The following is a 12,462-nucleotide window of genomic DNA, read 5'->3' on the forward strand; positions in this document are numbered from 1 at the left end:
AGACATACCCTAAAATCTAGCCAACTATTTGCCACAGGCAGACTCAGGGCTCTTTTCCCTCAGGCAAACAGAAAGTATTCAGAATATTGTCTCCAGCTCAGCTCCCTGGCAATTTAAACTTTCGTTAAAAGAAGAAGAATGTTTCTAAACCTTATGGCTGCGACCGTGTGCCAGAAAGGTGCCTGAATAAAATATTCAGCTGCCATGGGTACAGAATCAAGTTTTCGTTGGTACAGAATTTGAATTGCCTGGGTACAGAATCTTAATTTATTTTCTTTCTTTCTTTTTTTTAAAAAAGTGCAAGTACTCAGAGTTCTGGGCATACTTGTGGAAAATAAATATACTTGTTTTAGCGTAAATGTAGGGTTGCCACTCCCCCACCCCCCAAAAAAAACCACCCTTTGCTTTAAACAATCGCTTCTGCTTGATAGGAGGAGATTCAACAGTGAATGTGTTTCCCATCACTCTATATCTGTAAAAGATTTGCCTGCTGAATGCATGCAGCTTGTAAAAGTCATGCAAGCCCTTCCATGGGTCCGTGCCTGTGCATGAGGAGTGTGCATGTGTGCATACATAAGAGAGAGAATGCTAAACTGTTCCACAGTCCAGCATGAAGATGCAAACCTCCTCCGTCCATCCTGTTCTTTCTGCATGCAGTTTTTTTCTACCTGGATTGCTAAGGCTTGAAATAGAAAAATGCCGGTTCCCGGAAAAGTCCCAAGTGGATCTGGTGGGGAATGGACCTAAAGAGCGCCATACAGAGATTTCTGGCAGGCCAGGGAGAGAGCGCAGGGACACCAAAGCCATCTATTCACCTGATTTGACATACGGCTAAAAATAAAAACAGCTTGGGGCGGGTAGAATAACCAGCCTTGTCCCTTGCTTTTCTGGCAGCTGGACAAAAGCAGAAACTGGAACACTAGAACCTGGTTGGACCACTATTTTTCTGGTTGGTTGGCAACCCTGTTCCCGCTTGGAGTGAGAAGAAAATCTGTGCACCCCCAAAAAGAAGACCCCACTAGTTTGGCTGCTTCTGATCTTACTCGGTTGGGCAAAGCAATAGTTGGTCTTCCAATAAGGTCTAATTAACTCACCTACAAAAAACAAAAACACGCACACGGCCGTTTCCCCCACCCCTTATTCTGTCTGCTTTTTTTTTATTGGAAATACTGTCTCCCGGCCTTGACTGCCACTGCCTCCGCAGAAGGGCGGCAAAGGAAGCCTGGGCTGGAAGAGAAACCTCTGGAAATGAGTGCACAGCTGGTACGGCTTTCCTCCTGCTCAGCTGCACCAGCCCCCCCTTTGCCTTCTGGCGAGTCCCCAGTTGGCGGTGGTGGGGGGAAGGGGGTGGCGGGGAGGGGGGAAGGCGGAGGGGAAGGGGAGGGAGGGTTCCTGCTGGTAGAGAAGATGGTCTCTGCGGTGATGCGTGAGGGCAGCTGCCCTGCAGAAGGAATGATGGAGAGGGAGCTGGTTGGGGGGGTGGGGGTGGGGAGGGGAGAGTCAGGTGCTTGTGGTTTTCAATGTAGGCCACTCATTAATATTTAGTGTCATTGGAGGACTGTGGGGAAAGTGTGAATGTGCGGCGGGGAGGTTTAGCCTTGCTTGTGTGGCAGCCTCTGCTTGGCCTTCTCTGCATTGGAATTTGCTTTGCCCAGGCAAGGATTGAGGCCTGCGAGCTGCAAGGCCCGAAGAGGCCTCGGGGGTATTCTTTGGCCCAAAGGCTTTCGGACAGAGTGGGGAAAGTTGCTGCAGCTATTAGGTAAAGGTAAAGGTACCCCTGCCCTTTTCGGGCCAGTCGTGTCTGACTCTAGGGTTGTGCGCCCATCTCACTTAAGAGGCCGGGGGCCAGCGCTCTCCAGAGACACTTCCGGGTCACGTGGCCAGCGTGACAAGCTGCATCTGGCAAGCCAGCGCAGCACACGGAAACGCCGTTTGCCTTCCCGCTAGTAAGCGGTCCCTATTTATCTACTTGCACTTAGGGGTCCTTTCGAACTGCTAGGTTGGCAGGCGCTGGGACCGAGCAACGGGAGCGCACCCTGTTGTGGGGATTCGAACCGCCGACCTGACGATTGGCAAGTCCTAGGCACTGAGGTTTTACCCACTAATTTACCCTAACCGTGGGTGGCTGTGCTCCAGACAACCCCTTTTATCAAGGAGTAATAAACTGCCACTTTGCTCACAGATGACCACACACAAACACACACAGTCCAAGCCTGGTCCTTTGCTATAAAACATCCGCTATACAGTGGTACCTCGTGTTACAGGTGCTTCAGGTTACAGGTGCTGCAGGTTACAGACTCCGCTAACCCAGAAATAGTACCTTGGGTTAAGAACTTTGCTTCAGGATGAGAACAGAAATCACACGGCGGCAGCAGGAGTCCCCATTAGCTAAAGTGGTACCTCAGGTTAAGAACAGTTTCAGGTTAAGAACGGACCTCCAGAACGAATTAACCTGAGGTACCACTGTATCTGCAGGGCTGAGTATGTACAGCTTTTCATAGCACTGAGAGAAACAGTATCTCTTGCTCCATGTCTGCAGAGCAAGCCACTGCTACAGGCAGAGGAGCAGGGGCTGGTGGGGGAAAATGGCAACCTGACGTACAAGCGTGTGGGGAGCTGGTTCTCGGTAGCGCCGCTCCAGAACTTTGTCATGTGCCGGCTCTTCTGTATGAAAACAGGGACATGGTAAAAGTTTTTTTACCGTCTTGGCAAGGGCTACAGACAAGCATTTCTCCAGATACAAGGTAAAAAGGTAAAGGAGCCTTGGACGGTTAAGTCCATAGAATCATAGAATCATAGAGTTGGAAGAGACCACAAGGGCCATCGAGTCCAACCCCCTGCCAAGCAGGAAACACCATCAGAGCACTCCTGACATATGGTTGTCAAGCCTCTGCTTAAAGACCTCCAAAGTAGGAGACTCCACCACACTCCTTGGCAGCAAATTCCACTGTCGAACAGCTCTTACTGTCAGGAAGTTCTTCCTAATGTTTAGGTGGAATCTTCTTTCTTGTAGTTTGGATCCATTGCTCCGTGTCCGCTTCTCTGGAGCAGCAGAAAACAACCTTTCTCCCTCCTCTATGTGACATCCTTTTATATATTTGAACATGGCTATCATATCACCCCTTAACCTCCTCTTCTCCAGGCTAAACATGCCCAGCTCCCTTAGCCGTTCCTCATAAGGCATCGTTTCCAGGCCTTTGACCATTTTGGTTGCCCTCCTCTGGACACGTTCCAGTTTGTCAGTGTCCTTCTTGAACTGTGGTGCCCAGAACTGGACACAGTACTCCAGGTGAGGTCTGACCAGAGTCCAGTCAAAGGTGACTATGGGGTGCGGCATTCATCTCGCTTTCAGGCCAAGGGAGCTGGTGTTTGTTCACAGACAGCTTTCCGGGTCGTGTGGCCAGCATGACTAAACCGCTTCTGGCACATGGAGGACCATGATGGAAACTAGAGCACACAGAAACACCATTTACCTTCCTGCCGCAGCGGTACCTATTTATCTACTTGCACTTGACATGCTTTCAAACTGCTAGGTTGGCAGGAGCTGGGACAGAGCAACGGGAGCTCACCCTATTGCAGGGATTCGAACTGTCAACCTTCAAATCAGCAAGCCCTAGATGCTCAGTGGTTTAGACCACAGCCACAGATACAAACACCACGCTAAGTTACTGATGAGTGTAGCATCGTCTGAATTGACCTGGTGCATTAGCAACGAGGATGTGCTGTCAAAGCCAATTTTCACTGTCCACATTCAGCCCTGGAAGATGTGAATTGATAGCACTCGAGAGAAGCGTCAAACATTTGCCGAGTTTATTGTCTTCCTTACTAAAACCTGCTTCACTTATTTCAGAAAACCAGGGATATGTTACGCAATGCAGGGGGGCAAGGACAGCTTACTGCATGTAAAATGTAAAGTGTGCATTTGGCCAATCCTCTGAGATAGAAAGTTTATGGGGACACTTTACTTTGTGTGCATAGCAGGGAGGCTGTATCGCACCATGCATGCAATATTCCTAGTTCCGAGAGGTATGTCAACCAGATGTAAGTAATCCATAGTCCAACCTACACACTGGTGGGATTAGAAAATAGGGCTTTGAGAAGACGGAAGTTCCAGTTTCCAGTTACTCCAGAGCCTCTCTTTTTAGAAGTTAATCTCCAGTCTTAAAAGATGCTGCACAAACCACAGATTGGTGGGGTTTGAAATTTACTTTAGATGAGTGCGATTGGAGGGCTGACAAATAAGTAGAGAGGAAGGGGAGAAAGATGTGTCGGGAAGCAGGAAAAGTGGGAATAAGGGGGGGAGGAGCATGGAATGACCACTTCATTTGTGTGAGGCATTTTCAGCTACTTGCCAACGTTGCACTTTTCTGCAATGACTTGGTTCCTGGTTTGTGGCAAACTGCCCTGGATTGCATGTGCCAGAGGTTCATAGAATCAGAATTGTAGAGCTGGAAGGTTGCCAAACTTTGGGTTGCAAGCTTCCACTCCATTCCTTGGAAAGGCTGTAGAACAGTAAAGAATATCTGTATTTGACACTGCACTTAATTCGTTTTTTTTCCCTGATGACACAGATCAAGGCTGTTTTGACCAGGTCAGCAAAAAAGGCTAACAAGGTTTTGGCAAAGGGACCATGATTTTCATAATATGGCACTGATGCAGTCACATTTTTCCTTTTTAAAATATTTCCCTTAAAAATTCACCAGCTAAGTTTAATTTTGCTGAACCTGACCTGAGAACCTTTACACTGAACTTCACAGAACTATGCTCCCCCAGATAGGCACATCAATCACATATTAAAGTATGTGTATGTGCTTGGATCTGTCATATTTCCCCAAAAGTTTACTAACTGTTGCACCGAACTCTGCAGCAATTTTCACGTGGCCATCCTCCCATTAAAAAAAAGAATTGATAGTGGGGTTGCGGGTCTCCTTTCAGCACAGGGTTGTACTTAAATGATTCTCCTAACTGTGGTCCCATGAATAATTGCAATGACAAGAGATCTGTGGCTCTCAGAACTGTCATGGGAAAAAATAATCTTGCCCCGAGAGGGAAGTCTTACCATTTATTTGTCCCTTTGTGATTCTATGGCTCATATAAAGTCACAAGGCAAACCAGTCAATCTTGAATGTGTTTTTCAAAACATGGTAACTGCAAGAGTTAAACACCCAGACCTTTGTGCAGCTAGATTGGAATAAAAAACGCTTGTGCATGAAGTGAGGCAGGGAAAAATGTGGAATGGTTGGCTGGCGTGTTTGGTGTCCGAAAAGTGATCTGTAAGCAGGGCAGTCCACCTGCTCAAAATGAGGTCTTGAAAAGGGGTTTGAAGGGAACTGAAGCAGAAACTGATGGCAGGAGCCCTATGTGGGATGTGGGAGCAGTCAAATACAACATTCATTGTTTTGCTAGAGTGAACATGCAAGGGAATGTTTGGTCCAGCCAGTCGAAACTTCCTGTTCCTCCTGGCCTGGAGCATCCTTCTTTGCATGTGACTATAGGTGGGCGTGACCTTTCCAGACCTGGTAAAAGGCCAAGTCACGCAGCCACCTCCCTCTCTTCGATCTTTTTCGTCTTGCAAACTTCCTGATTCACCTGGACTGTACTGCTGGCTGCCAACCAGCAGCCCCCCAGGTTATCTCCCATATGGGGTAAACCTGTTTGTAACTTTAAGCCTAAAGCCTTCCTTCAGGGATCACACTGTGCTATGCCTGATCATGAGTAAAACTACTTTTTGTTACTTATGAATAAGACTGTTGTGTCTTTATTCTTTTAGGAGGGATCAAAGGGGTCTTACCTGGAATAATAGAACATATCTCAATCTGGGCAAGCCCGATTGAATTGTTTATTGTCTTAAGAGGCTCAACCAGTTTTCTGCTGCGTAAGAAGGGGAATGCACTCTGCTAAGGGAAGAAGCTTGCTAGCGCAAGTTAGGAAGGATAATAATAATCAGTATATCCTCTCCTGTCACCCTCAACATTCCCACAACCATTCCAGGCACAAGGTGGGCAATAAGACAAGAGTGGGTCAAGGGAAGACAAAGAGGGGCTGATGAGCTGGTTTGGGGCAGAGGAATGTGATATCTATGGTATGGGGAATGGGTAGGGTCTAGGGGAGGAGAGGTGGAGAAATATATATAACAGAAAACCTGGAATAAACCCAGACTATCTGGGTCAAACAGCGACAGCTGGCAAGGAGGGTGCCACAGGGAAGGACAGCTGCCATCCATCCATGACCTGCGCACACACACAGAGAGAGGAAGAGAGTGTGTGTGTGAAGCCTTCTATTTCCAATATGTTGGCAATTCTATGGCAATCACCCTTGGAAACCTATTTGTTCCTCTCGTACCCATCTCATAGAGGCTGGAGCCCGTTTCTCACAAATGTCGCAATTGCCATGTCTTCCCCTGCTGCCTTTTCTCCCCTCTGTGTGGCGTAAAAGAGCATTGCGTATCGTTACAAAACAAACCAATCCAGAATGCAGTGATTTTGGCAACAGTTTTGTTGAGTATTATTATAGTGACACTTTACTTTTACCCTTGGTAGTTAATGTTTACTAGAGCCAACGGCATACATTGTGTCCTACAGGGTTACACAAGGAAAAAATGCCAGGATGTTCGACTGTGGGCATCTCTCAAGGACCCCCCACCACCACCACTACAGTCGTAACATTTGAGAGTGGGGAAGACAAAGGAAAGGGAAGAAAATTAAGGTGTGTGTAGAGGAGTGTGTGAATGTGATTGATCCAGTTGTATCTACTTAGGCTGAGTTAGGGGTGATGAGGGTTGGGTTTAAGAGGTTGAGCTAGAGAGGCTTTCTTGAAAGGCTAAGGAGGGATCTGAAGAAATCGTTATGTCCTCACAAACATAATTGATGGAGGGCCTTCTGGACAGCAAGGGAGACTAAGGCAGAGCAAAGAGAGCACGAGACCGTCAAACAGTTGAGGGCGGTACAGTTTCAGAATCCAAAACACAGTCGTCAGGCCTGATCTGGCCCTCCCAGCAATTCATGATGGACCCCAAATAATTTGACCCTGGAAACAAGGTACTATGGAGAAACCATGGGCAATGCAGATTTGAGCGCTCAGGAGGAAGTGCTTCAACGTATCGTGGGTTCTGGCAATGACCAGGTACAGTGGTACCTTGGTTCCTGAACGGCTTAGCTCCCGAACAAATTGGCTCCTGAACGTCGCAAACCCGGAAGTAAGTGTTCCGGTTTGCAGACGTTTTTCGGAAGCCGAACGTCCGACATGGCTTCCGATTGAGTGCAGGAAGCTCCTGCAGCCAATCGGAAGCCGTGCCTTGGTTTTTGAACCATAGCGAGACGAATGGACTCTTGGAACGGATTAAGTTTGAGAACCAAGGTACTGCTGTACTCAGGAAACACTGGGGCAGATTGGAGTACTTCCTGTTTCCTGGCTGCTGAGACTGAACCTGTGACTTGTCTGCGTGCAAGACAGATGCTCTACTACTGAGCCACAGCCAATATCCAAATATAATGCTGCATGTAAACAATGGGTAAGAAAGAAATTCCAGTGATTTAGCTGATTAATTGGTAGGATTAATAATTAAAAACAGTTTGATAAAAAGGTGTCCCCAATTAATCAGGCAGATTTTGAAATAATTAGCCATTATTTCATTAGTACATAAACGCTGAGTATGTGTCATCTTTGAAAAGCCACCAGTCTCCCTCTCCCAGTGCAGGTGGAGATACGTCTTCTAAAATAGTGCATTTTAAAAACAGAAACAAATAATACATTTACTTCAGGACTGCTGCTTTTATGTCAATGCAAATTTAATTGATTTATTAATCAATATGCAAAATTGATTGATTGACTACAACTCATATACATAGCTGTATACATGTTGCAAACATGTGATTAGAGTACTGAGTAATCCTATACACGTGCAGTCCAAAGTAAGACATATTGAATTAAATGGAGTTTGCTTCCAGGTAAATGGGTCTAGGACTGCACCTTAGATTTATGTAATCTGGGAGGGTGGGAGATCTTAAAAGTGGGGTTGGCCATGTGGCACTCTTCAGACGTTGCAGGACTACAACCCCCATCATCCCTGACTATTGGTCGTGCTGGCTGTGGTTGCTGGGAGCTGGAGTCCGTCAAACATCTGGAGGGCCCCAGGGTGACTTTAAAAAGTACAGTGGTACCTCGGGTTAAGAACTTAATTTCTTCCGGAGGTCTGTACTTAACCTGAAACTGTTCTTAACCTGAAGCACCACTTTAGCTAATGGGGCCTCCCGCTGCCGCTGCGCCGCCACCACACAATTTCTGTTCTCATCCTGAAGCAAAATTCTTAACCCAAGGTACTATTTCTGGGTTAGCAGAGTCTGTAACCTGAAGCGTCTGTAACCCAAGGTACCACTGTACTCCTAAGTAGAAGGGTATGTATTTTATTTAGAACATTTTAACACCCCTTTTCTCTCAGAAATATAAAATGACTTATGATAAACAATGCACAATAGTGCAAACTAAATGTTTCTTCTGTAAATGAACAACATGATTGACTTCTCACAGTATACTTTATGTATTCTTTCTTTCTTTCTTTCTTTCTTTCTTTCTTTCTTTCTTTCTTTCTTTCTTTTTCTTTCTTTCATCTCTATCATCTTTATCATCTCTATCTCTATCATCTCTATCTCTATCTATCTCTTTTGCTGGATTTCACAGTTCAACATGACCAAACCAAGCAAAAGTTGCTGTTCAGCACAGCAAGGGCAGAAATTCAGAGTTAACGCCATGTTCGGCCCTCACTCTTTTACCACCCGTTGGAGCCACTCCTTGAAAGAGCCTTGCTCCACCCATTTAACAGCCTCGTTTTATTTATTTGTTTGTTAATCAGATTTATACACTGCCCTTCATTGAAATATCTCAGGCCGGTTCCCAAGATCAAAACACAAGGTGCAAAAGTACAAATAGTTGAAACACAAACAGCAGAACAATAACTGTCCCCTCCCCTCCTCCCACAAACCCATTTAAGAGGCCGTAGAATATGAAGCAGCCCAAGGCCTGACTAAAGAGGAACATTTTTGCCTGGTACCCTAAAAATATATATAATGAACCTGTGATCCCTCACGGCTCTTGTGGTTTCTCACAACCTCCAGCAACGGGGAACAGGCCTGGCTTCTGGTTTGGGCGCCTCCCTCCACCTCACCCTGTTTGCAGCTATAATAGAATTGCACCAAGCAGCTGTCCTTTTAATTGGGTCTAGCCAGCCTTCCAATTTCCCAGGCTGCCTTGGAGCAGGGGCCGGGAACTGTTGGCCCTCTGGATGTTCCCGGAGCACAAATCCCACTCGCCCCACACGCACATGCATCATTGGCCAGGCTCACTGGGGCCAGAGTTTCTGGAGGCTCACAGATTTCCCCACCCCTGCCTTAGAGGGAAGCGAGATGGGGGGGGGGGCATTTTGAGACAGCAAAAGGTGGCTGGATCCAGCCTCTTTTGGTGCTGCTCAGAATGCTGGGACAAGGGGGGGGGATGAAATCAAGGGAGGACCAAGGCGGGCTTTAGCACGGGGCCCCTGGCAGCTGCCCAAGGATGCCAGGTGCTCGCGCCAACCTTGTATGTGGAAGATCTGCTTCCATAGCTGGATTTGAGATTAGGGCACATAGTTTACAAATTCCTAGTTATGGACTATTTCTCTCTCTCTCTCTCTCTCTCTCTCTCTCTCTCTCTCTCTCTCTTCACCCTAAGGAAAGGTAGGATCTTCCTAGACGTGGGGGTCAGCTCAACCTGCCTTTGTGATCCACGTCTGTGTGCTTGTGTGTGTTTGTGCCTGCCAATTTATTAGCGTTATTCCAACATTGTGATGCAGCAGGAGTAAGGGAAGCAGATGCTCCTTGGTTGTAGTCTTTATTGTTACCTAGAGACAAGCTACTGGCGTTTTCCCAGCCTCTCTCCCCCCCCACACACACACACCCGCCCACCCCGCCGCACACTTCTCTAACTCAGTTCCCTCTGCATTCTGCAAAAAAGAGAGAGGGAGAAATTTATGGTGTGCCCACACCATTTGTTTTAACTCCTTCCCGCTCAGATGGCAGAAAGGCAACCAACCGGGGTGTGATTGTTGCCAGGGCTCCCTAACAGGATCTGGGGTTGTTGCTTTTTTGCTTCCAAGACTCAAGTGGCCGTGCAGGCCTGCGCGCCTGCCCCAGAACATGCACAAAGTGCCTTCTCATCTATCGAAAGAGAACTAGACAAATTCATGGAGAATCAATGGCTCCAGTTGCAGGCAGAAATGCTTCCGTATACAGTGGTACCTTGGGTTACATACGCTTCAGGCTACAGACTCCACTAACCCAGAAATAGTACCTCAGGTTAAGAACTTTACCTCAGGATGAGAACAGAAATCGCGCGGCGGCAGCGGGAGGCCCCATTAGCTAAAGTGGTGCTTCAGGTTAAGAACAGTTTCAGGTTAAGAATGGACCTCCGGAACGAATTAAGTACTTAACCCGAGGTACCACTGTGCTAGTTGCTGGAAACCACAGGATGAGAGAGGTCTCTTGCACTCGAATCCTGCTTGTGGGTTTCCCACAGGCATCTAGTTGGTCGCTGTGAGAACAGGATGCTGGACTAGACGGGCTATTAGCTTCACCCCAGCAGGGCTCTCCTTAGGTTATTATGAACTTGGGTAATTCTGAACTGAGAGTTCAGAATTCCTGTCTCAGGCTTAGACAAACTGCAATTTCTCAGCCCTGGTTGTTCCGTCTGCAATATGGGGATAATTATGTGGAACGGGGTAGGGTGGGGTAGAGGCAGGGGCAGAGGAAGGGGGTGCGGTGGGTGCAGGCTGCCCTGGGTGTCACCACTGAAAGGGGTGACAAAATGGCGGGCGGCACTCACCGCGGGGCCTGCAGCGCGCCTGAGCCACGCGTCTCTCCTGGGAGAGACACGGTGGCTTGGGCACGTGCTGGCTCTGTGTTACCCAAACGGTCCGCCCACTGCCTGTCAGGAGCTCATCCTACACTTGAGTAGAACCCTGGCAGAGACATGCCCAACTGGCATGTTCTCTCCCTCCTGTTCAATCGTTCAGGAGCTTTATAAGCTTTCTTCTGCCCAAACATCACAGTGACCGATGCCAACCGACACCCGCACACTTAGGGATCCGCAGAGTCTGCGCAGTTTGCGTGACAGACCTCAGCAACTCAGCATTTTGGCTAATCTACTTTGTTTACATATAAACATACATGGAGCACTGCAACATGGCTCCCTCTCTCTCTAGCATCAGGCAGCAAAGAGAAAAAGAACAAAGGACAATAGTCCCACTTCATGGAACACAGTAACACAAACATCCTGTCTCCGTCACTTCTCACTCTGTGGAGTCAAAACATACACCGTTATGTGATAGACAACAATACCATGACTGCAATCATGGAGCAGGAATTCTAACACTGCCTCCCTCCCCCCCCCAGCTGTAGGGTGGCTGAGTGGGAGGTGGCAGGCAGACTCCAGAGGCCCTCGCCCCTCCCCTATGGGTGGCTCGCTCTGCCCCTGAGCGTGTTGCCCCAGGCGCCTTCAGTGGCTTCCTCCGTCGCTGGGTAGAGGAGCTATATTTCAGTAGTACAACAAACCCCTTGGCATGAGGGGGAAAGTTCCAGGTTCATTCTGCAGCATTGTAAGTTAAAGGATCTGGAGAGACAAGAGACCTCTGCTTCAAACTTTGAAGAACCATCGGAAGACCAAGTAAAATAAGAACAGTCCCAGCTGGACGAACGCTCTGATTCTGCATAAGGCAGCTTTGCAAGTTCACTACGAATCCATAGCAACCTCTCACAAGCCTGGAACTGGGGGCAGGGGGAGGTTTGGAAGTTTCCATGTAAACTTAAAGCCAGCACCTGCTATGTTCAGGAATTACGGTTGTAGTAAGTGGAACGCACTCGTCGTCATCGTTTTGATGTTTCCACGGTACTGAAATAAGCGCTTTGATCATAGGTTGCCCCTTATCCCCCAGTCCTGATTACAAAATGCCACCTACCTTGAGAGCTTAATTAGAGGAAGGTGTGGTGTAAATAGAATGCCATTGTGCTTTGACATTTCAAAGAAGCCGTCATCTAAGGATAGTCCTCAAAGGTGTTTTCTGGATGCAATAGTCTCACCAATGCACCTTGTGGCTGTTCCTTTGGCGCCCCCAGTGCAGACTGCAAAGGACAGTAGCTCTCAGGGGAACTGGAAGCCCATGGCCAGCCGGACAGGGAGGAGGCAGGAGACAAAGGAACTTTCCTAGTGTTTAGATCCCACACATTCTTCTCCACTCAGCTCAAGGTGGCTTACTGGTGGGAGCTGGAAGTCAGCAACAGTTCAGCTCCTTTTGTTCCACCTTTTCAATACCTACTGGAAACTTCTTTATTATTATTATTATTAATATTATTATTATTATTATTATTCTGTCAGGCTTATGTAGACAATTAAGAATATGTCTTTCTATAATAGCAAGCCGCTCTCTGATTTTAAAAT

At 47.5% G+C, this 12,462-nt stretch overlaps 1 long non-coding RNA gene across 2 annotated transcripts in view; it reads left to right on the forward strand.

Annotated features, from left to right (window-relative positions):
* Positions 1 to 12,462, forward strand: part of LOC309517866 — a 67,428-nt gene that overhangs the window by 14,543 nt on the left and 40,423 nt on the right. The window lies entirely within an intron of this gene.

Source organism: Podarcis vaucheri (assembly GCF_965113315.1).
Source record: "Podarcis vaucheri genome assembly, chromosome: 13".
Classification (NCBI taxonomy): domain Eukaryota; kingdom Metazoa; phylum Chordata; class Lepidosauria; order Squamata; family Lacertidae; genus Podarcis; species Podarcis vaucheri.